At 37.0% G+C, this 27,172-nt stretch overlaps 1 protein-coding gene and 1 long non-coding RNA gene across 6 annotated transcripts in view; both read left to right on the top strand.

Annotated features, from left to right (window-relative positions):
• ARHGAP24 (Rho GTPase activating protein 24) overlaps nucleotides 1-27,172 on the top strand; it is a 666,840-nt gene that overhangs the window by 427,833 nt on the left and 211,835 nt on the right. The window contains exon 2 of one of the 5 annotated variants that reach the window (XM_086704654.1): nucleotides 21,275-21,362. The exons of 3 other annotated variants lie outside the window; for them this stretch is intronic. The gene's annotated coding sequence lies outside the window, so the exon portion shown is untranslated. Of the gene's footprint in view, nucleotides 1-21,110; nucleotides 21,363-27,172 lie in introns of those variants that run through there. One more of the 5 variants, XM_086704653.1, reaches the window with a different exon arrangement.
• LOC147581899 (uncharacterized) lies at nucleotides 741-25,835 on the top strand. Its single transcript, XR_015250364.1, has 2 exons — nucleotides 741-2,045; nucleotides 23,992-25,835. It is a non-coding gene; the product is annotated as an uncharacterized LOC147581899 (long non-coding RNA).

Below are 27,172 nucleotides of genomic sequence, written 5' to 3'. Positions count from 1 at the left end.
CCAACTATGTCTTATGTACATTTTCTGCTTTCCAGTTTTGACAGATGCGTATCTTATGTTCCAGTTGCTCTCTGAAAAATATTTCTCAGCTCCCTGCCTCTGCATGTTTTCAGTCAAGGATCAGTATTACTACAGCTTATCAATAATTTAAAACAAAAATGAAAACAACGGTAATGAGATCTCTGTTGGCATTACACTGTCAACAGGAGAAATGAAGACATGGTAATGAAGAAAACATTAGTCTTATTACTTTAGGAGGGATAAGTTCTCCTTCTTTCATGGTGGTGCGGAAGCTGAAATTACCTCCCCAAAAAGGGCTTCAGATCACAAGCAGCTCAGAGAGAGCTGGAGTTCTTTCCAATCTGATTCTCTCTTGTTAGTCCACGCATCAGCAAAGTTAAAGAAATAGGCACCCAATCTTATCAGTCCCACCAAGATAGTTCTAAAGATATTTATCCAAGCCTTGTGAGGATTTCTTTTTAGTCTGCTATGTGCGGACACCTCTGAGTAGCTGAGAATGTTCTCCCTTCAATCTCACACCAGAGCTCCTCACCAATCACCTGGATCCCACCTTGGGAGCATACCATCTTTATTGGCCTTTTGTTTATAATGAGTGAATTCTCTTCTTTGTTCCTCCAACCTGGAAGTTGCAATCAAGGGAAGGGGAGAGATAAAACTGAGAGAAGGGCGTTAAAGGGAAACCGATAGAAATTATGTTTGGAAACCTGAATAGACTGACAGAAGATATCTTTAAAGGAAGAGAAAACAGTGTGGTCCTGATGTCTGGGCCAAATAAAGAATGAACAGGGTGTGAGGAATGGGTAGAGTTTCAGATTAAGCAAAAACTATGCCTCATATACATGGCCCGAGTTCTCTCTGTGAGAAGTAATAAAGGTGAGAGTGTCAGAAGCAGAGGACACCCAAAACGCAGGTGGCAGAGATGGCCTCTTTCACTTCAGCATTGCAGAGATTTTAACCTGCCAGATGCTGGCTCTTCTTTTTCGTGGAAGAGCATAACTTTCAGTGAAACATCAAACGGATTGAAGGTGTTTGTAGCGAGAGGAAAGACTGAGTCCATAGTAACGGCTGTATTATGATCAACAGTGCTATTTTGTTTCTTCCCCAGAGTTCCTGTTTATGTCTCAGAGTCGTTATATTGTCTTTTCAAGAACCAAGCCAGTTGGCCAGTGGCCACGGTACAATTGCATTGCTAGTGAATATAAAAACACCCCATCAGTGGACACATCTTTCAGTATTCTGCTTAAGCTCGGTCTCCCATTTGAAATGTCATATGGGTATGGGTGAATAGAGGACACCGTTTTAGAGAGATGATTTGCTCAAAATGGTGTCAAATACCAAGCTACGGCATTCAGCAATTCTCAATATCATTATGAAATTTGATTCTATTTTTATATAAAAAGTATAGCATGCAATTCCATTTATTTATTAATATTTGACTCTGAGCATTTGTCTCATGTCCAAAAAATCATGGTACTTTTTCTAGGAGAGGGAGAAGGGAAGAACGGAAGGTAGTTGAAAGAAGGACCTGAAAGAGAAAATATGGTGCCCTACTGCCTGCCTTCCACTTTTCACAACCTTCTTTTACCAAGCCTAATAGACAAACACTAACAAATCTTTTTTTTTTAAATTTTTTAACATTTATTTATTGAGCAGAGGAGGGACAGAGAGAGAGAGATACAGAATCTGAAGCAGTCTCCAGGCTCTGAGCTGTCAGCACAGAGCCTGACACAGGGCTCGAACCAACAAACTGTGAGATTGTGACCTGAGCCAAAGTTGGTGCTAAACCAACTCAGCCACCCAGGCGTCCCTAACAAATCCTATTATTGATAAAGCTATGTTTCTTAAAATTTTTTTCATCTCTATTTTTGAGAGAGAGAGAGACAGAGAATGAGCAGAGGAAGGGCAGAGAGAGAGAGTGAAACACAGAATTCAAAGCAGGCACCAGGCTCTGAGTTGTGAGAACAGAGCCTGAACGAGGCTCGAACTCATAAACTCTGAGATCATGACTGGAGCCGAAGTCGGACGTTTCGACTGAGCCACCCAGGCACCCCATAAAGCTATTGCTTTTGTAAAGATAACAGTGCTAAGTACTTTGCCCATTTTATCTGAATTATTCCTGCAAACAAATCTGTGAGACAGATTACTATGTCTATTTTACAAATTAGAAAAATGAGAGGAGCCAAAAGGTTTGAAAAAATGCCGAGTGTCATGTAGCCCATGATTAAATGAGCTGGGATCAGTCCAGGTGTATCTGACCCCAAAGCCTACACTTGACCATGTAGACTCTCTGGCCTCCTTTTTAGCCAGAAGCACCTCCAACAGCCGACTCACGAATGGAGAGGGAGGCAATTCCCTATGACACTTAGGCAAAGAATTCATAATGCGCCTGAAATAGAGATTTACTTCATAGCATTGGTTTAATTACGTAACTGTGACGATCAACAAATTCAAAAATGCTTTTTTGTTTTCTTTAAGAAAGGCAAACCAAGGCCACATGGTATAAAATTTGTAATATCTATGGGGTGTTTTTTTGAAGTATATGTTTAAAATTTAATGCCAGAGTAGCTTAAATCTTCCTTCGGATGACCGATACTCCTATTAATATCTAAAATAAAATATTTTTGAAGTATAAATGTTGAATCTTGCAGACATTATATCAGTATTTTGAATATATACCTACTGCTAGATTCTGGTATTTCATAGTTGCAGGAAGCCAATATTCCAAGTGGAATGATTTGGTGTACTTCTAGCTCTGAACAAGCATGCAGTATAGTACTAGTTTGTGATAAATCACTGACATTCTACTCTGGTGGCCAGGCCATTATTTTCTTATGTTAGGAAAAACACTGAATGCGGCAAGCCAGAATCATATCCCATGTAATACTATTTGCAAGAATGATTAACTGGGGTGCCTGGGGCACTTACATAAACAGCTGTTTCTTGTACTTTCCAGGTGATAAAACCTATTAGTTTGGCAACTTACAGAAAAGCCATTAAATCCATTCCAGTGCCACAGGAATAACTGGGCCCCTTAAGCAGGGTACACCTACCAACAGCAAGAGGCAGGAGACAGGCGGTACAGAAAGGAAGAGGCCTGGATGAGAGGTCACTATCTAACTACCAGCCAACCAGGAAGAACAGAAAGGAGCCCAGAGTCTTCAAGGGGCAGAGGGAGGAGCCAGGATTATTTAGCCATTTATCCTTGGTCTGTTTGTTCAGTTATTTCCTTATTTTAAAGGGAAAGCATGTGTTAAATACTTTTCTTTTGCCCTCCTGAAATACCACTGACAGTCTATATTGGCAGGAGTCTATGATATACTTAATAATTTACACCATCAAAGCAATCACAAACTTAAACTTTCTTACCATGCATGAGAAAGTGAGTCTTCCACACTAAAGACCTTTACAAAATGCAAAAGCAGAGATACACAGGATTGATATTTACATTAACATTATATGTAAAATCCCAAAGTCAGTATCCTATATTTTTGTATCAGAGTATATATCACACTTTATTTTCTAAGTATTTATTTTGTCTTTCCTAATAAATTTTAAGATCTGTGAGGAAATAGCTTTGCAAATTTAAAAAAAAAAAGTGCATAGAATTCAGCATCGTATGTCATATAGAACTCCATACAGCCATGGAGTTGACTAACAACACTGATGATTTCTTGAAAAAATTTATTGACAGTATTTTTGTAACCATGAAAAGATCTCTACACCAAATTTTCTTTTTCTCCAGCTTTTTACAAATTTGCACCTCCTTGTATTTTATTTTAGATGTGTTATCATAAAGAGATGTGCAGAAGAGATCTGCTTTTCTAACTATTATAGCGTCAGGGCTCTTATGAGGCAACATTTTATTATTATTCTCCCCTGCAATAGTCAATGCATTAAAAGCCAGGAGATTCTATGCAGGGAAACTTAATCAATGAAACGTATTCCCAAGCAATAATAATGTGATGGAGACACTGCAATTTGATTAGTGACCTTTTCATTCTGTACAGAGATAACCTTTATTGATATCATTAACGAGACGAAACGGTGGTGTGATGCAACTCTTTTAACCATGGAGCTTGGTATTGATTGAGAAGCAAGATCTGAGATTTTGTTAGTGTCGAACTGTTTACAGAAACAAGAGGGACATTCCTCTCCTTTTTTTCCAACCGCCAAAGTAATTGTTTTTTACCAGCAGCTAATAGAGAGGAGAAACCAAGGACATTTTCTTACTTGCGTTCTGTTTCTATGAACAAAAAGCCAGTTAAAAAGTGTGAGAACACTTTCTGAATGCTCACAAAGATGAAGGCATTTTATAATAGCAATTTTGGTGTGGCGTGAGTCCATCCTCTTTTCTGTTACTGTAATTCTGAAGTATCTCCCATTATAGAGCTCCTCATAAGTGGTTTCCAATTCAGAAAGGTTTTATTATTTCTACTTGTGTTTGTACTTAAATAAACCAGGTATGCTTATTTGCTGCCCTATGAAAGACCTATGTCATCATAGGGAAGACCTAGAGATTTTTGCCTGTGGCCCATTTTTGTCTTTGGCCCAAAGAACTGATTATCTTTGAAAGGTTTAATCTGCGTCTGCTTTCATACAGTAGAAATGGAATGTTTGTCTAGCCTTTTGAGGAATGACTTAACATAGGAATCAAACCTTAGGTTTTAAATCCCGGGCTAATGTTTAAATGAAAGTCAATTCTTAAGTTGAACATCCTATACATTCTAGAAAAAGAGGAGTTTAGTGAAAGGTAGCTATTATTTAAAACTGTGCTTTTCAACTTAATTTGGTGAGACTGACTTAGAATAAGTTTTTGATGGGACTGTGTATGAAGTAGAGTGCTATAATATGCTTACAAGTGGAATTATAAAATTTTGTTTTTATTGATTTGTGGACTAAATTCAGAGCATATAAGAGTTATTTATGCATTCAGAATGAATAATTAATGTTTATCAGATAAACGCTAGAAAAAAATGGGTTGGGGCTCCTGAGTGGCTCAGTTGGTTAAATGTCCTACTCCTGATTTCAGCTCAGGTCATCATCTCACAGTTCATGGGATTGAGTCCCACATAGGGCTCCATGCTGACAGTGCTGAGCCTGCTCGGGATTCTTTCTCTCCCACTCTCTCTGCCCTCCCCCCTCTCAAAATAAATAAATACACTTAAAAAATGGGTTAAAAGATTTCCTAAGGTGGGGCACCTGGGTGGCTCAGTCGGTTGAGCATCCGACTTTGGCTCAGGTCATGATCTCTCTGTCCGTGAGTTTGAGCCCCGGGTTGGGCTCTGTGCTTCTGTGCTGACAGCTCAGAGCCTGGAGCCTGTTTCAGATTCTGTGTCTCCCTCTCTCTCTCTGCCCCTCCCCCACTCATGCTCTGTTCCCCTCTCTCTCTCTGTCTCCCTCTCTCTCTGTCAATAATAAATAAATATTAAAAATTAAAAAAAAAAAAAAGATATACTAAGGTACATGTATAAACAGATTTTGGGGGGAGGAATTGCAAAATTCTTACAGGTGGAAGTGTTTCCATATTTCCTAAGCTCTCTAACCACAGTGGGAGTTTTAATAAGGAAGGAACTGTGGGCATCTGCTTTTTTTATTAGCAAGCTTCTGGTACGTTAAAATACAATTAAATAAAAAAATTACTATGTATTTACAGCTTCAGAGGGACAAAAATTAACAAAATAACTTACAGAAGATAGTGGGGATAGGTAGTAAGAATGGATATGGTTGTTCACCCTAAAACTTGAAAATCTGTCATGAAAACTTGCCCAATTTTGGGTTTCAAAGACAGAGACCAGATTTTTCAGGTGGAAAATATAGTTTTTGTTTATCAGTGACCACTCTGAAAAAACATGAAATCTAATGTACAACGTGATCCTTTGATAACGAAAAATTGAAATCAGATCAGAAATAAATTTACACCTAATAGCATAGAGTTGTTTTTTGTTTGTTTATTTTCCAGCATGAATTTGTTTTTGTTTTTGTTTTCTACCCTGTGTGAATTACAGATTACAGTGTGTGCATATATTAAAGATGTTGATTTGCTTCACTTTACTACTGAATCAGATTTCTTGTACTTTTCAACCTGTTTTCAGCCTAACATAATATCAACAATGATAATGCAAAATCAAAATACTTAGAAGCCCTGAAGGGAAAATTCATGGAAATAATGTCCCCGTTTCCTATCCTGAGTACTGTGATTCAGCCATTCTTTTATATATAGAGAGAGGAAGTGGAGAAAGGGGTGGAGGCTAGGAATCAGAGCAGTAAAGAAATAAAGAGAGAGAAAGAGAGAGAGGGAGGAAGGGGAAAAGAAGGAAGGAAGGAAGGAAGGAAGGAAGGAAGGAAGGAAAAGAAAGAAAGAAAAAGAAAGAAAGAAAGAAAGAAAGAAAGAAAGAAAGAAAGAAAGAAAGAAAGAGAAAGGAAAAGAAAAAGGATAGGGAAAGAGAGAATAATAAAAATATTGGAATATTGGAAGACAAGTTTGGGATTGATTGTACTTGCATCAAGGTCTGTGGGGCAATTTAACATAAGAAAGAACTCCTTACTCTTTGGCCACTGCAGTATCTCTAGGTCCTTAAATGAACCATTTTTTCAAAATTAGTGGTGTGCAGATCCTTATCACTCAACGTGTAACCCTCAGACAGCAGCTCAACTGCAAACTGTTAGAAAATCACATTCTCTTAGCATCACACTCTCCAGTTCCATCCATGTTGCTACAAAGGGCCGTATTTCATTCTTTCTCATTGCCACATAGTACTCCATTGTGTATATAAACCACAATTTCTTTATCCATTCATCAGTTGATGGACATTTAGGCTCTTTCCATAATTTGGCTATTGTTGAGAGTGCTGCTATAAACATTGGGGTGATGGGCATTGAGGAGGGCACCTTTTGGGATGAGCACTGGGTGTTGTATGGAAACCAATTTGACAATAAATTTCATATATTGAAAAAAAAAATAAAAAAATAAAATGTCAATGAGAAACTAAAAAAAAAAAAAAAAAAAAAGAAAATCACATTCTCAAGTCCTCACCCCCACCCCAGGGCCAGAATCAGAATCTGTATTTTTAAGGAGATCCCACCATGACCATATGCTTGTTAGAGACTGGGAAGTGCAGCAATATATGGCCCTGTGTCTACTGGCAGAAAACTCACTTGTGTCTGTGTAACCAAGGACCACAAACAAGGAAACACAGCATGTGGAAAACAGAAGAAAAATCTCCCAGGATGAAAGCATAAATAAAAGGAAATACAAAATTCCCCACTTAATGCCAAGTGCTTCCCACTAGACAAGAAATCACTAACGTCATTTATTAGCCCTCACTTAGGAAAAGCAAACTACACTGTGTCCACTTGCCTTTTTCTCTTTCTCAAAGTCAAACAAAAGATTTCTCACAAGTATAATTTTTAACAAATCATTTTAAATGGTGTGTTTATTTTTCCTAGATCAAGCCTTTAGGTAATAATATTTTAATGTTTTGATTTTGAATGAACTGAAATGTTTTCTCAGGTTGCACTGCTTCTAACTGTCCATTTCCATATGGTTGTTTGTTTTTTAAGAATTTTTATGTGTGTGTGTGTTATGCATGTGTTATCTGGCCGTGATACACATACATGCACGTGCATGCACGCACACACACACACACACACACACACACAAACACACACACACACACCCCACATTCACATGTGAGTGCTTCATAACCTTTATTATGTGCTCTGAGACCACAGCACGGTGTCTGGCTTTCCTGTGGAAGAGGGAGAAGGCTTGTCTGTATACAGCAAAAGCACTGGAGACTTGAACAGAGCATCTCAGCAATAATAACAAAACCAACCTGAGTATATGAGGGAGGAAGAAAAATGACAACTCTTCTTTGGCATATAGATTGCTATAGAGGAGCAAGTTGTTGAAGAAGGGGAAAAATGTTTTCAAATATCAGTGTTATACTCTATTCAGGGCAGTAGTAAATTATTTCTGGCTGATATTTTTAGCAAACGTCAAAGATGATTGTAGAAAGAGGCTCTTCCCAATGCTTAGTAGGAGTTAATTTCTGTTATCATTGTTTTTCTCTGGCAAATGCTTCTCTGATATGTGAATTAGAGTACAAACAGTACATGTTTGTATATATAATTTGATGCTTTTATTATTGACATTTGTTTATAATGTGGCCTTTGGAGGTAGTTGTTGAAGAGAAGAATTGCTCTGAACTTGGAAATCTTAAGGCACTCTGAGAGTACAGCCAAAGAAATGTTCCAGCTCCTGAAGAATTGTCTCTGCTCTGAAGGAAAGATAAACAGTGTTCTTACAAGGTGGGGAGGGTGTCAAAGAGATTCACCATCATAGTCTCACAGAGGAAAGACTGTTTAGCTGTGGCTTCTGTATTAATTATGAGCAAAGTGAAAGGAATTGGCATGGCAGTCTGCAAACATGCTGGAGGGACATCATAACAATAAAAAATAAAATAATTAAAAACAAAAAAAGAAAGATGCAAACAAATGAGAATAGCATGCCATTACAGCTTGAAAAAAAAAATCTAACAATTGGATAAAAACAAGGTAGAAATGTAAAGCCCTCCATAAGTACCCAATGCTTTAAAAGAAAATGCATTACCTCAGGAAACCATGAGTTCTAGAGATATGAACTCCAAGACAGTGATAAAACAACAACACACTTCTGAGTTGAGGAGGTAAATTGAGAACTTAAAAAGACTTTCATAAATCTAAGTAAGTTAGAACAAATAACTTAGAATCAAGAAAGATAGAAAGAACTATAGAAGGAAAGAAATACAGTAAAACCTTGAATTGCTGGTAACTTGTTCTGCAAGATGAGCAAACATTTCTAACAAATTTCAACTTGATAAATGAGCCATGTCTTCCCATATGAGTAGCACGTGACTCCAAATGTCACATGATCGCAATTAGAGTAATTAGTGAAAAGATGTCAGATAAGAAGGAGATCATTGGTAGCCCTGAAGTGCAAAAAGCAACAAATAAACTAGGGAAAAATACTTAAAAACATAATGAAAGAAAAAAGAGTAGACTAAAAGGAACACCTGAATCTGCAGATTAAATGGGCACATCAAATGGACATAAAAGATAAGATAGCTGGTCATATGTTTGTTATCCAGGATCAAGGAAAAAGAAAAAATTCTGCTGGCATGGAGATGATAAAATCAAGTTACCTAGAAGGGAAAAAGAAAACAAAACAGGCCTATCTCAGACTTTTTCAGCAATTTTGACTGCCAGAAGACACTGGAAGTTGTGAGGATACTAAAATGACACCAATAAAGAGGTATCCAGGCAAGAGGCAGTAAGAGGATTATATATACGATACCTATGCCTTCTTGGAAAAATTACTCAGATGTGAACTTACTGAAACCAAAAAAAAATGAAAATAAAAAACTCAAGAATAGGAATGTGTGATAAAATTCTCACAATGACATTGTATTAATTTAGCTATAAGACTAAGTGTCTGGTAAGGATAGGGTTGTAGACCAGAAAGCAGATATAACTTTTCTTATTATCTTATGAATATTAATATATAATAAAAATGTAAGAGAAAATAGGAGGGGAGATGGGAGGAAGCATAAATGATAGACCCCCATAATTATTAACCTGGTAATTCAATCACATTGTAAAGACTTGAAATATATATTTAAAAAAAAAAAAGATACACTGTATGTGAAATATATATTAAAAAAAAAGATACATATATATTTAAAAATATTTTTTTTCGGGGCGCCTGGGTGGCGCAGTCAGTTAAACGTCCGACTTCAGCCAGGTCACGATCTCGCGGTCCGTGAGTTCGAGCCCCGCGTCAGGCTCTGGGCTGATGGCTCGGAGCCTGGAGCCTGTTTCCGATTCTGTGTCTCCCTCTCTCTCTGCCCCTCCCCCATTCATGCTCTGTCTCTCTCTGTCTCAAAAATAAATAAAACGTTGAAAAAAAAATTAAAAAAAAAAATATTTTTTTTTCCTAGGTCTGCGTGGTAAGGTCTGGAAGCAATGTCATGAATGTTCAGCACTTGGTTTCTAAATGCCATTCTCCATTAAAATAAATCAAGGTGAAAAGACTGATTTCAGTCTGAGATAAGGAAAGTATAGCTAAGCCTGAAACATCTTGTTTCACCAGAAATAAGGAAGTGCTCAAAGAATAATAGTGACATAGCAAAAGGACAGAGGAGAAATCCTGAAAGGTTCTCACTGACCAAATTCAAAATAATTTGAGTATGAAAGTATGCAAAAAATAATTGACCTATTAAATGAAATCCATAGATTACATATTAATCTAAATGAATCAATAAGTTGGTGTGATAAGAAAACTCTTTCCTACAATTGAATGCCAATTAATAAATATAGAAGGGATTAAAGAGTTGGAAAGTCATCCCTGGATGCTAACACTACTGGATGGTATGGTAAGAAAATGGATCGAAGTTAACTTTATCATTATCACGGCAGTCTGACACCATGTGCCTCCAGATATGATGAAGTGAGAAGAACACGCCATTACTCTTTGGAGTTTCTGCTAAAAGTCCGCAATTCAAATCTAGTCGTGAGGAAATAGTAGGTAAATCCAAACTGAGAGACAGTCTCAATATAATTTACTTGTATCCTTAAAAAACTTCAAGATCAATAAAGACAAAGAAAGATTGAGGAAATGTTCCAGGTTAAAAGAGAATATAGAAAACTGATGCAATATGTGACTATGGATTGAATCCTGAAATGGAGACATAATAGCTATAAACGATGTAAGAGAGATAATTTATAAATTGGAATATGAACTGTGGATTAGATAATTAATATTGTATCAATGTTAAATTACATAATTTTGGGAATTACACTGAATCTGTGTAAGAAAATATTCTTGCTTTTAAAAGTAAACACTGTGTGGGGACACCTGGGTGGCTCAGTCAGTTAAGCATCCACCTTTGGCTCAGGTCATGATCTCACAGTTTGTGGGTTTGAGCCTTGTGTTGGGCTTTGTGCTGACAACTCAGAGCTTGGAACATGCTTCAAATTATTTGTGTGTCTCTCTCTCTGCCCCTCTCCCATTCAGGCTCTCTCTATCTCTCTATATCTCTCAAGAATGAATAAACAGTTAAGAAAGAAAGAAAGAAAGAAAGAAAGAAAGAAAGAAAGAAAGAAAGAAAGAAGAGAAAGGAAAGAAAGAAAACACTGTGTACTGATAAAGGTATACATTGTTTCCAACTTACCCTTAGTGATTCAGAAAAAAAATATACATATACATAGATTAATAGGTGGAAATTGGTAAATCTAGGTAGAGGGTATATGGGTTTTATTTGTGGTATTCTTATAATCTTTCTGTAAATTTGAAATTATGCCAAAATACAAAGTTACAAAAATGTAATGATGACTCATACCTTTATTATAGCCCTTCCATATTTACACAATTATTTCTGTTACTGCATCTATCCAAGTGAAAACAGGCATCTCCAAAGTTGTTCACTGAACAGCATATCCGAATGCATGTATGTTTCACTCCCATATTTATAATCTATACACACACTACTCCTCTTCCTTACATTTCACTGGAGAACACAGATCCTATTCCTTATTCATCTTTTCTAACTGCACTCTCTTTTCTGGTGGTCTAATCTGTTCCTATAGCTTTAAATTTCATCTACTTGCCAATAACAAATGAAGTTTGAAGAGTAGAAACACTAACATTCCACAACAAATTCCAGTGACACCTCTTCCTGTGATTGAAATACACATTCTCTCATAGGAAGATAGTACTAAAATAGATGATGATAGATTCTTTGTGAAGAAAAAAATCATAGTTGAAGTTCATTGCAAGACCAAGGAACTATCCAATGTAATTTCCAGGAAGAAAACATAAAGAATATATTGACTAAAATGTCTAAAAAGAAAATGATTTTTCTGGATAAACTAAAACTGCCAGTAATTATCTTCCCAGTTCAATACCTGCTGGTGAAAGGCTGGCTAGGGTAGTGGGGTTGTTTGTTTTGTTTGTTTGTTTGTTTGTGTGTGTGTGTGTTTCGAGAAGGGCTATGAAAAATGCACTGGCATTTCTTTATCTCAGATAGTGTACATTCAACAAGAAAACCGATGTTAATAGACCCAATAAAGTGTTAATGAAAATGATGGAGATGCTGAAGAATCCAGTTTATGATGAAGGGGGGGGGTGTCTATCCAAGTCAGACTTTTTTGGCTTAGTGGTCATATAATGATAATGAAAAATACAGTACTCAGGTTGGAAACAGACACATACTCCCACAAAAGCAATGACTAAAAGACATTCAGAGAAGCAATTCTTGACACTTGATACAAAGAGGAATGGATACTAGGAATGTCAATTCACAGGTGATTATTTCCTGGTAGCTTCTTCCACACTGATGAAATTACAGTCTTTGGTGTGATTCATCCATTCATTCAAATCAGTAAGCATTTGTTAGGTACTCATCTTGCTAAGTGTCTTGACTTCCAGTATGATATCGTTGCACTTTTCTCTTAGCCACTCGATAAATTGTACAGATAAGTCCAAGGGTTTAAGGATGGAAGAGAGAGATTTTATGATGGGAAAGAAGGCACATTTATTATTATGCTTGTTTGCTTGTGCCTAAAGATTAACAAATTTAATAACTGTGCCAAATATTGGAGTGAAGGAAGACAATGTTTTCAAGACCAAATTTGTGGATATACATGCATATGTATGTGTGCAAATATACATGTATGTGGAGAGAGAGATGATCTGGACAGATGCAGAGTGAATTGTTGGTAGTGGTTAATCCTTAAGAATAGTATTGGAGATGATTAAGAGGGTAGGAATCTTAAATTTTACATCATATACTTCTTTATAGTATGTGAGTTTTTTTTATATAAAGAAGACTATTACTTCTGCATTGAAAAATAAAGTAATATGAGGAAAAGTCTGACTTCCCTTTACTTGGTTAAAGTTTGAGGTCCAACAGCAGAGGATTGATGGGCCATTTGTTTTCATTATTTTCTGAACCACGCTTGTGTATATAAGAACTTGTCAAAGATTACAGACCAAGGAGGTGCCTCGTCTATTCATTTCCAACAGTCTTGTCCAGTAAATATGGATTCATTCTTTCCTTGTGAAAAATGACAGTGCAGGAAAGCCACTTTATACTTCTAGGAGAAATCTGTTTTTCTATAAATTCAGAAAGCTTGATCCTTGTGTGTTTGGGAAGCCCCAATAATCTTAACATTTAAAAATTACTAAGCATAATGTGACTTGGAATTTTATATCTGATGACTTTTCTCCTAAGAAAATTTTAATAGTCCTCCTATTATACACTAAAAAGTCAAGTGTCTCCCCACTGCCCATGTTTATATACTTTGGAGTCTTAAAAAAACAATTATTATTATTACCAATACAATTGTTTCATTAATAACTGGCTATTTTGATGCAACATATATCTTCCCAAACCTCACAGATAAATAAATATTAAGCACATTTCGAACATATGGGAGATAATTATCTCAGGGAACAGTCAAATTTCATATCCCAAAGAAACTCCAAGATAATCTTCCTAATCCTCTATTTTATATAGGAGAAAACCAAGCCTCAGTGGAGTTGAATGTCTTGTCCAAGATCATACAGCTATTGGTGACAAAACCAAAGTTGTAATCTTAATTAATTGTGGCTGATATCTCCTGTCTGCCCTGGGAATGTTTACTTCCCATGCTATGCCTATCTTTCCCTCTGTCTAGCCTAAGAAGGAAGTTTGCCATGTAAGGAAGGATTTCCTCAACTCTGAAAAGAATTCAGGAGTGAAGCAAGAGAGTGGATCAAGATTTGATTCAGTTTGGTGTTTAGTAATATTAACTCACTGATGGTTAATACATTGAAAAATAAAGTGTGTGCTTATTTTTAAATAATGAAAATATCTAAGAGCATCCATCTATACCAACATATTGAAATTTTATGGAAAATATTTATGTGGATACCTTACACAGGAGACTAAACACAGTATACCTGTTATCTGTGACTCTTTTATAATGAAGTGTCATTTTTTTCATTTTTATATATCATTTTCTACCAAACTATGGAACTAAATTAATTAATATATCTCAAATGGTTCAGTTGATCTGGCCTTTGTATATCTGTTGAAAACTTTGTCCGGGTCGTGTAAGAATTCTTGACTTTTCTTGTCTTGCTTCACTTGAGGGGCCAGTTACTCTAAAACCTATGACCTCATTCTTGATACTGTCATCCTGAAGGTCAGGTTTAATGCCAACCACTAGGTAGGGTGGTGTATATCCATTTGCCTATAAAATGTCTCGGCTTTTATTTATCTACTAGCGCATCGTAATTATTAACTGTCTCCTTTTACTCTCAGAGTCAAGATTTGGATATGGTTATCCTACCCCTAGTGGGTGTAAAATATGCTAGGGAAGGAGCTTTCCTACCCCAGCTTTAAGGCAAATCTCAGCATTTTCACCTGTTTGAACTATGTCTGCCCCTTCCTGTTTTCATTGTCTTAAGAGTTGTGCCTTTTGCCTTCCTAGATTCATTGTAACTGATTTATCTTTCAAACACCATTCTACTCAAGACGCAATATTTGACTTGATTGAACAAGAGTATCTGACAAATCCACTTTCATTTTGGTTTCAACTGTCTGTCCTAGTACAGAGTGTGAATAAATCTTCCAGGCTTACAGAAAATTAGATTATCAAGAAGAATTTGATGAAGGATTTGTGCTTTGCAGGGTAGCTAAATGGGTTGTTCCATAGGAACAACACAAATTGTTTGTGTGTTGGATCTCAAATTGGAACACGCTTATGCCTGGAAAACCTAAACAGTCTTGCCTAAGGAATCTCTTAAGATACTCCCAAATTTGGGCGCCTGGGTGGCGCAGTCGGTTGGGCGTCCGACTTCAGCCAGGTCACGATCTCGCGGTCCGTGAGTTCGAGCCCCGCGTCAGGCTCTGGGCTGATGGCTCGGAGCCTGGAGCCTGTTTCCGATGCTGTGTCTCCCTCTCTCTCTGCCCCTCCCCCGTTCATGCTCTGTTTCTCTCTGTCTCAAAAATAAATAAAAAACGTTGAAAAAAAAAAAATTAAGATACTCCCAAATTATATTCCAAACAACTTCTTTAAGTCTAAATTTAAGAAGATGTCTAAAATTTACGGTCCCCTTAAAGGGCCAGGCAATTTAGTGTAGAGGGAGAATATGGGTTTTATAGTCAAATGGACATGAGTTCAAATGTTGCTATCATTCTTTCTAGTATTATGCTTCCATTTCCTCAACTGTAAATGGAAAGAACTTCCTTAAATAATGTGAACTTACTACATCTTCCTGCAGTTCTAATACTGGATATGTTTTTCTGTAATGATTTTACAGACATTTTGGAAATGATTTCAGCTTTCTCACATCTTCCTACCTGTGGGAAAATGTAAATATCTTTTGATGCCTCTCTTTGGTGTCTCTCTGTACCTACTGCCTAGTTTTAGACCACCACAATGTCTTACTTGAATGAAGAAACAACCTGTCAAGTAGTCCTTCAGACCACCTGTTCCTAAATTCTTTCTCCACTTAGCATTCTTAAAACAAAGTATCCCCTGTTTAAAAATTTTCAGTAGCTATCCATTGCCTTCAGGATAAAAACCAAATTTTTGACCCTGGCTTTTGCCTATATTTCCTTCTGCATATTTCATCTATTAGTTTATGTCTTTCATTCTGCATTCCAGCTCTACAGAAATACTTAAAGTGACCCAAGTGTGCCCTATCTCCTGCCTGGAATGTTAATCCTCTCCTCTCCTGCATTCAGAATGTGCCCTGGTTTCATCTTCTCAAAAAAAAAGCCTTCTTTGCCCACTTCCCATCTTGATTCCATGCTGCTTTGATGTGCTGTCCTATAATGTTATGCTGATCTCCCCAGTAGTCTGCAAACTTCTCTCACCTCCAGAGGGTAAGCTTCCTGACATAGGATTTTGTCTTTTCCTTTATATCCAAACACAGCACACTATATGGACTCAGTAAATATGGCTTTCAATAGATTGAAGGAAGGAAACAAAGGAAGAAAAGAGTGGAGGAAAGGAGAAATGCTAGCTTATTATCCTGGAGAAATTTGTATTCTAGATAAAGAAATATTATCCCATAATATCACAAAAGAATAATTACACAAACTTCATTACCTAGCACGGAACCTTGTCCATAGAACACAATCATTAAATATTTGTAGCTTTGATTCACTGACTAAATAAATGCCACCTAGGTACTTAGCTTAATATGCAATCTGCACTGGAGGAAAAGGGCACTTTTTTCAACAATGATTTTAAGTGATGTTGTTTGCTATCGAGCTGTAACAGTGTTCAGGCAAGAAATTTTTTTCTACCTTGGTGTTTTGGGAGGACAGCTGCAGTGTGTCTGGGAAAAGTCATTTTCTTCCGAAGAATCACCCTCTCTTTGCTTGTCATCACACAGCCACCTTTCTGATGTGGCTGGACCCAAAGTATGCTAAGCCACAGTGTGTCTGAGCCACAGGATCCAGAGAGGCTGACTCACTAGAACAGGTAATTAGGAAGCAGTAGGACATGAGACAGGAGAGGAAATCTAATTTACAGCTCGCTGGAGAGCTCTGAATCAGTGTGGAAGAGAAGTGAAATGGAAGATTAAATTATCTGTGAGCTCACTTCTCTAAAATTATTTAGTCTGTCCCTTTTTTTTTTTTTTTTTTCATTTAGAAAACATATGCTGTGAATGCAAGGATTTAGCTTCTGCTTCTGAAGAGTTGGCAGCTGGGAGCAGTTTCTTGAAACCACCTGGAAAGGATAAAATTGGCTTTAGGATATCTGCTATTTCAATAAGGGCAACGACGACCGAGTTCAGGAAATGAAGGAGATGTCCGGAAGCTCTTAGGACCTTCTAGCAGCTCAAGGGTATAACTCTGGCCCTTGTGTTAACAAACTTCAAGGGCTTAGAGGCACCTTGTATTGATACAGCTTCCTAGAGCCCACCAGAGGGGCCCTTTCCTTATGTCCTGTGATGCCTAGCTGTTGAGGCACAGGGAACTCGCAGAGTTATGTCAATTGTAGAAGTAGATTAGTCTTTGCCTTCATGCTTATGGACTTATGTTAGATTTTTGTTGACTGAAGAGTAGTAACCCAGGCAACAAATATAATTCATTCATTCAAGAAATATTGGTCAATACGTATTCTATAGTAGACACAGTTCTGAATACTGGGGATGATGTGGTTTTAAAAGCCTAAATATTATGTTTCTGATCTTATTTATAACTTCCAACATATTTCTGATCTTAGAAAGCTCATTCTAGAGGAGATACAGTAAATATATTTAAATGGTTGAAGAAATTAAAAAGAAAAAGAACCTGTGATAATTTCAGATAGTGGCAAGTGCTGTGAAGAAGAATTAAATAGAAAAATGGGGTAGAGAGTGTGTGGATGTAAGGTGGGGAGGAGGGTAATTAACTAGAGTGGTCAGGAAATCTTTTTTCCGGGAAGGTAGCATTTGAGATGAGTCTTGAGTTCTGATAAACTGGTAGTCCTGCGAAGTTATGAGGAGAAAACATTCTAGACAGATGGAACAGCAGGTTAGGAAAACAGTAGGAAAGATAAACAGGAGTGAAATTATGTGAGACTTAGGAAGTCATCGTTAGGCATTTGAATTCACACCGTGGGCAATGGAAAACCATTGCAGGGATGAAGCAGGGGAATGATTGGAAACTATTAGAGGGCATGAAATGAGATAATGGGAAACCACTGGAAGGTGTGAAGCAGAGGAATTATGGAAAGCATCAGATGGTATAACGGGGGGGGGGGGGGGTGGGGAGGGGAATAATTACCCTGGCTGCTGTGAGGAGAATGGATTTTGAGAGAAGAAGGGCAACAAAATGAGCATGAGCTTGAACTGAAGAAAGTTGATGCTGGAGATTTTTTCTGTGCATGGTTCCCTGGGACTATTAAAAACATCCATGTATGATATCTCCTCCCAAGCATAGAACATTATAATCTAGTAGCTGTTCATGCAGTCACTTCCCTGCACTGCTACCACGAAAGAGGTCTCTGGGATTCCTTAGTAAAAGCCTTCCTCTAGTATTACTGTAAACCTGAAACTGAGAGATCAAGAGTTAGTGAATTCCAACTGCCTTGCCTGTGTTAATATAGTCTGCCCTGAGTTTCACCTCTGTCTTAAGTACTTCTTCCATCATTGAAATTCAACTCCACATATCCAGGCCCCATAACACAATAACTAGTCCCCACTAAACAATGCTAGGATTCTAAAGTCCAGAGCATGCCCAGAGTAGGGCAACCTGGAGTATGTCCAAGGGACCTAAATATAGAGGGACAAATTTTTTAAAATGGTTTTATGTCACCATGTTATTTTAGATTGTGTCGAATTCACATATTGACAGCACATGCTTCCCTTCCAATGGGTAGAAACAAACCATGTCATGAATTACAAAGTCAGTTCGAGGACCAATTTCCTGTTGCTGGCACTGGTCACCCAAATTGCTAGTTCCCTCTTTGCTCAACCTATTTTGAGAGACTTTGGTTCTTACATTTAATACCTATAATCTATTGTCTGTGGCTCAGCCCACTTCTGTTCCAAACAACCTGCTTGTATGTGACTTCTCTTTACACCTTCCTTCCTGAGTGCAGTCAACAACCTTGAATCACCCTGACTCATTGCATCTAAGTCTCTGTGTCTCCCCTTGCAGCCTCCCTCTCTTTTGGGGATTACTCAGATTTCCTTCCTTTCCTTCTAACAGACAAAGGGCACAATGTTCAAATTAAAAGTCAAGTTTAAGAAGTAAAAGAAAATTAGGGAATACTTTTAATAAACCCAAGTAATATGTATTAGTGTCAGACTCTAATCATATTTGACATATTAGTGTTGTATATAAATGTAGATGTTAATGTCTTTGGGATTTACATTTGCACAGAGCTCGGCTAGACCAAATTAACTGAGAATAGAAGGAAAATAGGATAATGCCATTGTGTCAAAAAGTACCAAGTATGGTTTACCAGATTACCTTCCCAACGTTTATGTGTTTTGAATCAGTTGCTTACTTATCATGGTTGGAAAATTGATACAGTACCTATTAATTACTCAACATTTTGGAAAATATGTTTCAAAAACCAAACTGTATTTTTAAAAGTATCCTTTTCTAATTCTTTAGTCACAATTACACTATTTTCTTCTAAAGACCAGGGCAAGAGTAGGTACAATATCATTTTAAAAGTAGATGGGAAATATCAAAACCAAAGTGAATTTCTGAACTAAAGAACAATGCATCTCAATTTGAAAATGGATTTTGAATTTTTTTTTTCAACGTTTATTTATTTTTGGAACAGAGAGAGACAGAGCATGAACGGGGGAGGGGCAGAGAGAGAGGGAGACACAGAATCGGAAACAGGCTCCAGGCTCTGAGCCATCAGCCCAGAGCCCGACGCGGGGCTCGAACTCACGGACCGCGAGATCGTGACCTGGCTGAAGTCGGACGCTTAACCGACTACGCCACCCAGGCGCCCCTGAAAATGGATTTTGAATGGTCTGAGCATTTGCTAATTGTGTCTTTAAATTGTAGCATGTAATGTAGATTTGCTTTTAGCATTTTAAGGAGTCAGATCAAATACAAAGATTAATAGTAACCAGAGCAATTTCAATCTGGGTCATTTCATATTTTGACTTGTCTGACCCTAAGACGGATGCTGTTGAGAGTGGGCAACTCAATGGAGAGAATGTAAATAAACTTTGGGCACATGCTTATGATGTGAGAATGGATGAAAAGGTTGTTACAGAAAATTGGCCTTACTTCGTGACTAAACTCTTTCATTTTTTTTTGACAATTAGGCACTTATCTAAAAAAGTTATTGCTTGTTGGGGCGCCTGGATGGCTCAGTTGGTTAAGCATCCAACTTCAGCTCAGGTCATGATCTCACGGTTTGTGGGTTGGAGCGCCACAGAGGGCTCTGTGCTGACAGCTCAGAGCTTAGAGCGTGCTTCAGATTCCATGTCTCTCTCTCTTGGCCCCTCCCCTGCTCGCACTCTGTGTCTCCCTCTCTCAAAATAAATAAACATTTTTTTAAAGTTATTTCTTGTCAGTTACTATATTCTTTAAAAGAAGGATGAGGTAGGTTTATAAATGTTCAATTAGTATTTGTTAAATAAGTGAATGAATGAATGAATGAATACATTTTAGAAAGAAAAATTTTTAAAAATTATGATAATAAGAATATCATTCTTCAATTAGAGAAAAATAATTTCTTTATATATAAGAAAGGAATGTTACTTGAAACACACCAAATAAAAATTATTATGCTGCTTCTCTTTTATTTAACAAAATATATAACCAGTAATAACAAGAATAAACTTGTATGTATGGTAAAAAAAATGTTGACAAGTTGGAAATAGGATCTGTGGTAATAGTAATGTGTTTCTAGTTCAATATCACTGATGCTGGGTAGAAATATTAAAGAGTAACACCTGTCACAGCACCGGCATTTACGGTCCTCTATAAGGACTAAGGGATGTTAATATCCCTTGAAAACTGGCAATTCCTGAAACATAAAAATATTATTTAAAAAATCAACAAAGGATAAGATTATTTTCTAAGTATAGAAAGAAACTGGGCATTGTAGAGAAACTTTCAGTATTAAGGATTTTAAAGTGGAGTAAAATGTTTTCTCTGAGAACAGATGGTTCTCACATTGTAATTGTGTTATTGTTCCCTGCCAACTCATGTGGGTATTATCCAAGGATTCACAGGAAAAAGGTAAACCATTTCCCTTCAGGTACACTAGAGTAGTAGAAAGAGCATTGAATTGGGGGTTAGGAAACCTGGTAACTATTCTTAGCTGTGGCATTAGTTAGCTATGTGAATGACCTGATAGAAATCATATTTTCTCTGGGTATCAGTTTCCTCATCTATAAAATGAGGGCATTGGGCTAAATTATATTTAAGATCCTGGTGTGCTTTCTATGGTTCTTAATTCTCCTTTTTTTTTTTTTTGTCTTTTTCCAAATGCTCAACTACTACATTATTTAAGGTATATTTCCCGGTCTCTCTCTTTTTTTTTTTTTTTCCCTCCCCTCTCTTTCTTCAATATATGGGATAGGAGGACACTGACTAAGTCTGATGGGCGGGAGGAGGAAGAAAATCAGCTACAGGAAAGGTTTATATCCCCCTCTACAAGAAAACTTAAATATAGCTACTACAGCTTTGAAAGGAATGGTTTATGTCCAAACAGCATTTTCCAGACAAGCTCTGTACTTTTTTGCCAACAGAATTAACTTTAAACTGAACGCAGTAGACAGTTAAACAAGAGTCGGCACTGGAAACAGCTGTGAGTAGACAAGACCAGTTACTTATAAGGTACTGTTTTTTACTCATTGAAATCTCCTTCAGGGTTTATTTGTTTCGGGCACAAGTATTGTGTGGTCATTTGACTTTTCCCCCCACCTCGCCTCTATTCTGAGAGAAAACACACACTTTAAAATACTTTAGTTTCTTGGCTGTATTGTTTTGTGGCTGTTGATATTTGAAGCTACTAGGATTTGGTTTTGTTTTGTTTTCAGGAACCTAATGATTGTTGTTGTTATTTTATTTTGAAGCTTAGTTTAGCTTTGTCCTTTGTTGCATCTTGTCATGGGTGGTTTTATGTTTTGTTATTCATGTCAGATTAAAAAAAAAAAAGATAGGCTTTAAGATTACGGAATGTACAGAATGCTCTTGATTGAAGGGGAGGGACAGGTTAATTCATCTTCGACTTCAAGTATAGAAACAGCATAGAGCCAAGTCAGAGCAGCTCCAGGCACTTGAACTGACTTGGTTGAGGCTCACTGACCTCATTACAGCTTGGTGGATCTGACCTGCGAAACACAATTTTGAATTAGGGTTTTACCTTTAACCTACTTCTATATTTGGGGTGCCTGGGTGGCTCAGTCCGTTGAGCTTCCGGCTTTGGCTCAGGTCATGATCTCATGGTTCCTGGGTTCGAGCCCCACCACAGGCTCTATGCTGACAGCTCAGAGCCTGGAGCCTGCTTCAGATTCTGTGTCTCCCTCTCTCTCTGCCCCTCCCCCCTTGCGCTCTGTGTCTCCCTCTCAAAAATAAATAAACATTAAAAAAAATTACTTCTATGTTTAATTGTTCATTTTAACCCTTCCTTCCCTTCACTTCCATTTATTTTTAAAAATTCTGGCAAGCTTCTTTTTTTTTTTAATGAGGTTTATCTTTAAGTTCATCCATCTTAAAGTGACAATATTTCCAGTATCTCAAATCACTGAGCTATGGAGGCTCTCAGAGCAGAAGGGGAAGAGCCCAAAGTGGCCATGGAGTGGACAGAAAGGAACCACTGTCATCTGAAATGTCACTCTTTCTCCGGAGGCCTGGCTAGTTAATATATAATATTTGCTGCTGGCCAATAAACAAGTCATGAGACAATTAAGGAGTTCTACATTTGTCAACTTTCCAAAAAGTAAAGCTTGCAAGTTTGCCACTGAAAACGGCAGAGGTTTTAGAAAGAATTTAGCCATTTTTGGATAGTTAACTTTCTGAGGTCCAGTATATATTTTGATATCTCTCTGGAGGGAACTAAATTCAATTTAACGTTTTCTGAATTGCCCAACCTTTTCATCATGGATACACATTGTAGAATTTTTCTAAACGTAATGATACATTGGGGGCCTATTCTGTGGTATGCACGGGTTTTACTCCTTTTGTCAAAAGGTCACATAATCACTATGCTTTATTTTAATTGTATTATTTTTATAGGACATTTTTTCCTCCTGCGACCAGCATCCATATGGAAATGTGACTTCTTATGGGTGTGGACAGTTTGCATTCTTCTAACAACTCCCTGCAACCTTATCCACATCTTTATAATTATTATTTCTTTTGTGCTATGCATAAGAAAACCAGAAAAAAAGTTTATAAAAAAATCATGGAAGGAATGAGAAGCAAGAACTTTATTTGAGGGCTCAAGAGATTCTCTTATGAGGAAAGTGCACAGACCAAAGCGCATAGACACGGTGACATCTATTTTAGGTGCTCAGGAGACTTTTGGTTTGAGTCCAAGTCCTTAGTTGTGTTCTGTAGTAGAAGTTGCCATGGAAGTGGCTCTGGGATAAGTAAGGCGTTACTGCATCAGATACAGAAAGTGTTGTCTGTTCTCCTCTTTATAAAGTTACTGGAGGTATGTGTCAAGGAATCAGTGACTAACCAAATCTCATGGGGCAGACTTAATATCAATCAAATACTAAGTATTTTATTTTAGTTCCATTTACACATTTGCTATTCATACGCATGTGTGGCTGGGAAATAGCATAATAATTCTTTGTAGGAAAGAGTTAGGGAAAAGGAAAAATATTTCTCATCTAGTCTATGCAGTTCTGTGTCATTATGCTTTAAGGAAAAAATACATCTTTTGCCACTGTTTCGATAATGCCTTGATTTCTTTAACCATATCCTTACTTAGTTACAACTTCTTTTAAGTTGAAAATATGATAAAGCATTGAATTTAGTAGCAGAATATACCATTTCCTGTCTTTCAATATTTTTTTTATGTTGTGCGTTGCAATGCAAAATCAATCACTGGTTTCTCAGTGATCTTGATAATTAATCCCACTCTACCCATGACAAAAATTAAACTGGGCATATTAGAGAGATACATGAAGCTATAAACTGAGTCCAGAGCAATTCTAAATTCCAACTTTAATTAGAGTCCAATGCTAATGGCTTGACTATATAGCTTATTTAGAATTATGTGTGAGGCCTTTTGTGTTAGAGGCCTTTTTTGCTCAAGCTCTTTTTTTCTTTTTTTTTTTTTTTAATGAATATGTATATTTTTAATGTTTGTTTTTGAGAGAGAGCATGAACAGCGGAGGGGCAGAGGGGGGGCGGGGACAGAGGATCCAAAGCAGGCTCTGCTCATACAGCAGTGAGCCCAATGAGGGGCTTGAACCCACAAACAGTGAGATCATGACCTGATCCAAAGTCAGAGGCTCAACCGACTGAGACACCCAGGCGCCCCTTTGCTTAAATTCTTTTTAAAATACAATTTTCATATAGTCAGTGTAAAAATTGTTACTGGGTATTAAAGTATCTTGTGCTGTATATGGCAGACTCTTTCTGTTTGAAACAATGAATTAAGGGACTGCCTTTTGTCTACAACAGTGAATTTAGGGTACACATAAATTTAGAATCATTGCCTAAAAGCTAGAGATTTTGCTTTTTTTTTTTTTTTTTTGCTTCTTCATTCCTTCAGTTAAATGGCATGGGTTATTTTTGTTTTAATATTTATTTATTCATTGTGGGGGGCAGGGAGGAGGTGGAGGTGTGGCAAGAGAGAAGGGAGAGAATCCCAAGCAGGCTCTGAGCTGTCAGCACAGAGCAATGGTATGGGTTCTTGTGAAATAAAATGTTATTCCAATTGAAACATAACTCTTTAAAGCTGAAAATATGCTATTTGACGTCGATACAATGAAGATTTTAGTTTTTACTTGATTAAGGCTTTCAGCCTAATCAAAATTTAATTTTCACATGCTCACCTAATTAGGAAACCAGCCATATGAAGGGATATGTATTTTATAGTGGGAACTGTACTGTCACAACTTAAAACTACTGAAAACTCAGCACCTTTTTGAGTGTACACTTATGAAGATTTCCATCTAAAAAGTGCTGTTTAAAACTAGAAAAAGAAGAAGTCCCTGAAGTAAGTCAACACCTGTTCATGTTCACCGATGATGTTTTAGAAGGGTCTCTTTTGACACAGCCTTGTGAGACTGCTCCAGAAGCCTCAGAACACAGACCCTCCTAAACAAGAATTCGGTGAGTGAGTGCATGTGTTGCAAGGAGGTGTCAGGTCCAATGCTGTATGTGGTGGACAGGGGACAGAAGCTATCGATAATTCCTTAGTTGTTGAAGAGAGAAAGAGATGACTGCTCCCTTCTCATAAAAATCAAAATTTAGCTCATTTTCAATTTTAATCCCTCAGAAAAGATGCTCAAACTGACCCAGGTATGTTCTTATACATTGGCCTTTGCTTCATGTACTAAGTTGGTACTTCTGGACAATTTAGGAAGTGATGTGGTTAAAGACCAAGATTCTTTTCATTCACTTTAATCACGCAATAAATGTTTGTTGAATGAATATAAATTCCAATTCCTAAATTGAAAGGGCCTGAACAAAAAATAATGCTAAAACCATCATGTTTTACTTCATTTCTTTTTAAAATTTTTTTTAATGTTTATTTATTTTTGAGAGAGGGAGAGAGACAGTGTGAGTGGGAGAGAGGCAGAGAGTGAGAGAGACAGAATCTGAAGCAGGCTCCAGGCTCTGAGCTGTCAGCACAGAGCCCGACACAGGGCCTGAATTCACAGACTGTGAGATCATGACCTGAGCTGAATTCTGACACCCAACCGAATGAGCCACCTGGGAGCCCCATGTTTTACTTCATGTTTTATTATTGGAGTATTTGTTATTCAGTTTATTATTTGGTTATACTAAAACATAAAAACTTCTTTAAGTGATGCCATTAATAAATTATGAAATTGCTATTAGCAAACAGCAATTTAGAACTCTGAATTGCTATAAAGAAAAGCATCAGATGCCTATAGTCGATAATAATTTAAAAAGCAAACTTGGGGGTGCCTGGGTGGCTCAATCTGTTGGGCCCCTGTCTCTTAATTTTACCTCAGGTCATGATCTTACAGTGCATGGAATCAAGCTCCATTCCCTACTCTTAGCATGGAGTCTGGTTGAGATTCTCTCTCTCTCTCCTGTCTCAAAAATAAATGCATGAAATCTAAAAAAAAAAAAAAAAAAAAAAAAAAAAAGCAGTTTGAAGACATGAAAATATCAATCCCTTTCCTCTATCCTTTGTTTATTTGACTGAAGGTATTGTGGAATTTATAGTACACTTGCTACAAGCAGAGGCTGCTATTATTTATTTTATTAACATTATTTGATTTATTATTATTATTGGGAAACACAGCAGGATATTAGAAGAAAAAATAAATGTGGACTGAGTCTAAGACAGTTTTTCAGGCCAAATCTTATTTTGGTGATCTTAAAATTTTTAAAATTAGTTTTTAAATATTATGTAAGTTATAGAGCTCTTGGTAAACAGTGGTATGTTTCCAAATTAACAAAAATAATATTAGTATTTCAAGGGAGCAATTTTCATTTTGATTTACCTTCTCTCTCCAACCTGCTTGCTTCTGAATGCATTTAATTCCAAAGGTATATTCTGTGGCCTTTCTCCGTGGCACGGTGCGAGTCCAGAAGGAAGACAGCATCTATGTGTTCTCCATCTCCGTGCCTGAAGATGTTATAAGTAGATCTGAATACAATGGAAAGGAAAACAACTTTCCTGCAAACCCGGGGTATAAAATGCCCCCCATAAATCACAAGAAAGTTAACAATTATAATGATTATGAAGACAGTGACAATATAAAAGGAGAACTAAATTATTATCACCAATTCCACTCTCTAGGGGATTCATTGCTATTAGGTTTCTTTCTGTATCTGTGCACATAAAATAGAGTATCAATGTTTTGTTTTGTTTTACTTTTACAAAATTGTTTGATACTGCAAATTTGGATTCCACCTTTTTTCATTTAACATTTTATTGGCAACTCTTTTCTATGTTAGAATACTTTGGGAAAAAATAATATACAGCTGCATAATATTCTATTCTATTCTATTCTATTCTATTCTATTCTATTCTATTCTATTCTATTCTATTCTATTCTATGGCAATATCAAAAAGTAACAGAATACGTCCCCCACTGTCGGGGGCCTACATTGTTTCAGTGTGTTCTGTCATACATAAAATAAGGATAAGCATTCATTTACATGTGATATTTTTTGCTCATTGGATTAATTTAGAATTGTAATGGCTTAGAAATTTGCAAGTCTAAATCCCTTTTTTTTGCAGCATAGGGGAACTAAGTCCAGAAAAATTATTCATCTAGAACCAAGGCTTCCAACTTTTAGTTTAACTTCTATATTCATCCAGAAGTAATGACTGGATGATAAATTTAATCTGGGGCAAGAGGTAGAAGCATAATTTCCTTCTGTCTGAGTAAGAGGTCAGCCATGTACCCTATTCTCTGAAAATCCCCAGGGAACAGAAGGGTTCTCATACTAAAGAAAGAACTCAAGATTCCATGCCAGAAGTC

This window comes from Puma concolor, chromosome B1 (assembly GCF_028749965.1).
Source record: "Puma concolor isolate L17-30 chromosome B1, mPumCon1.1.hap2, whole genome shotgun sequence".
NCBI classification, from domain to species: domain Eukaryota; kingdom Metazoa; phylum Chordata; class Mammalia; order Carnivora; family Felidae; genus Puma; species Puma concolor.
This window is presented reverse-complemented; position numbering and strand designations above follow the sequence as displayed.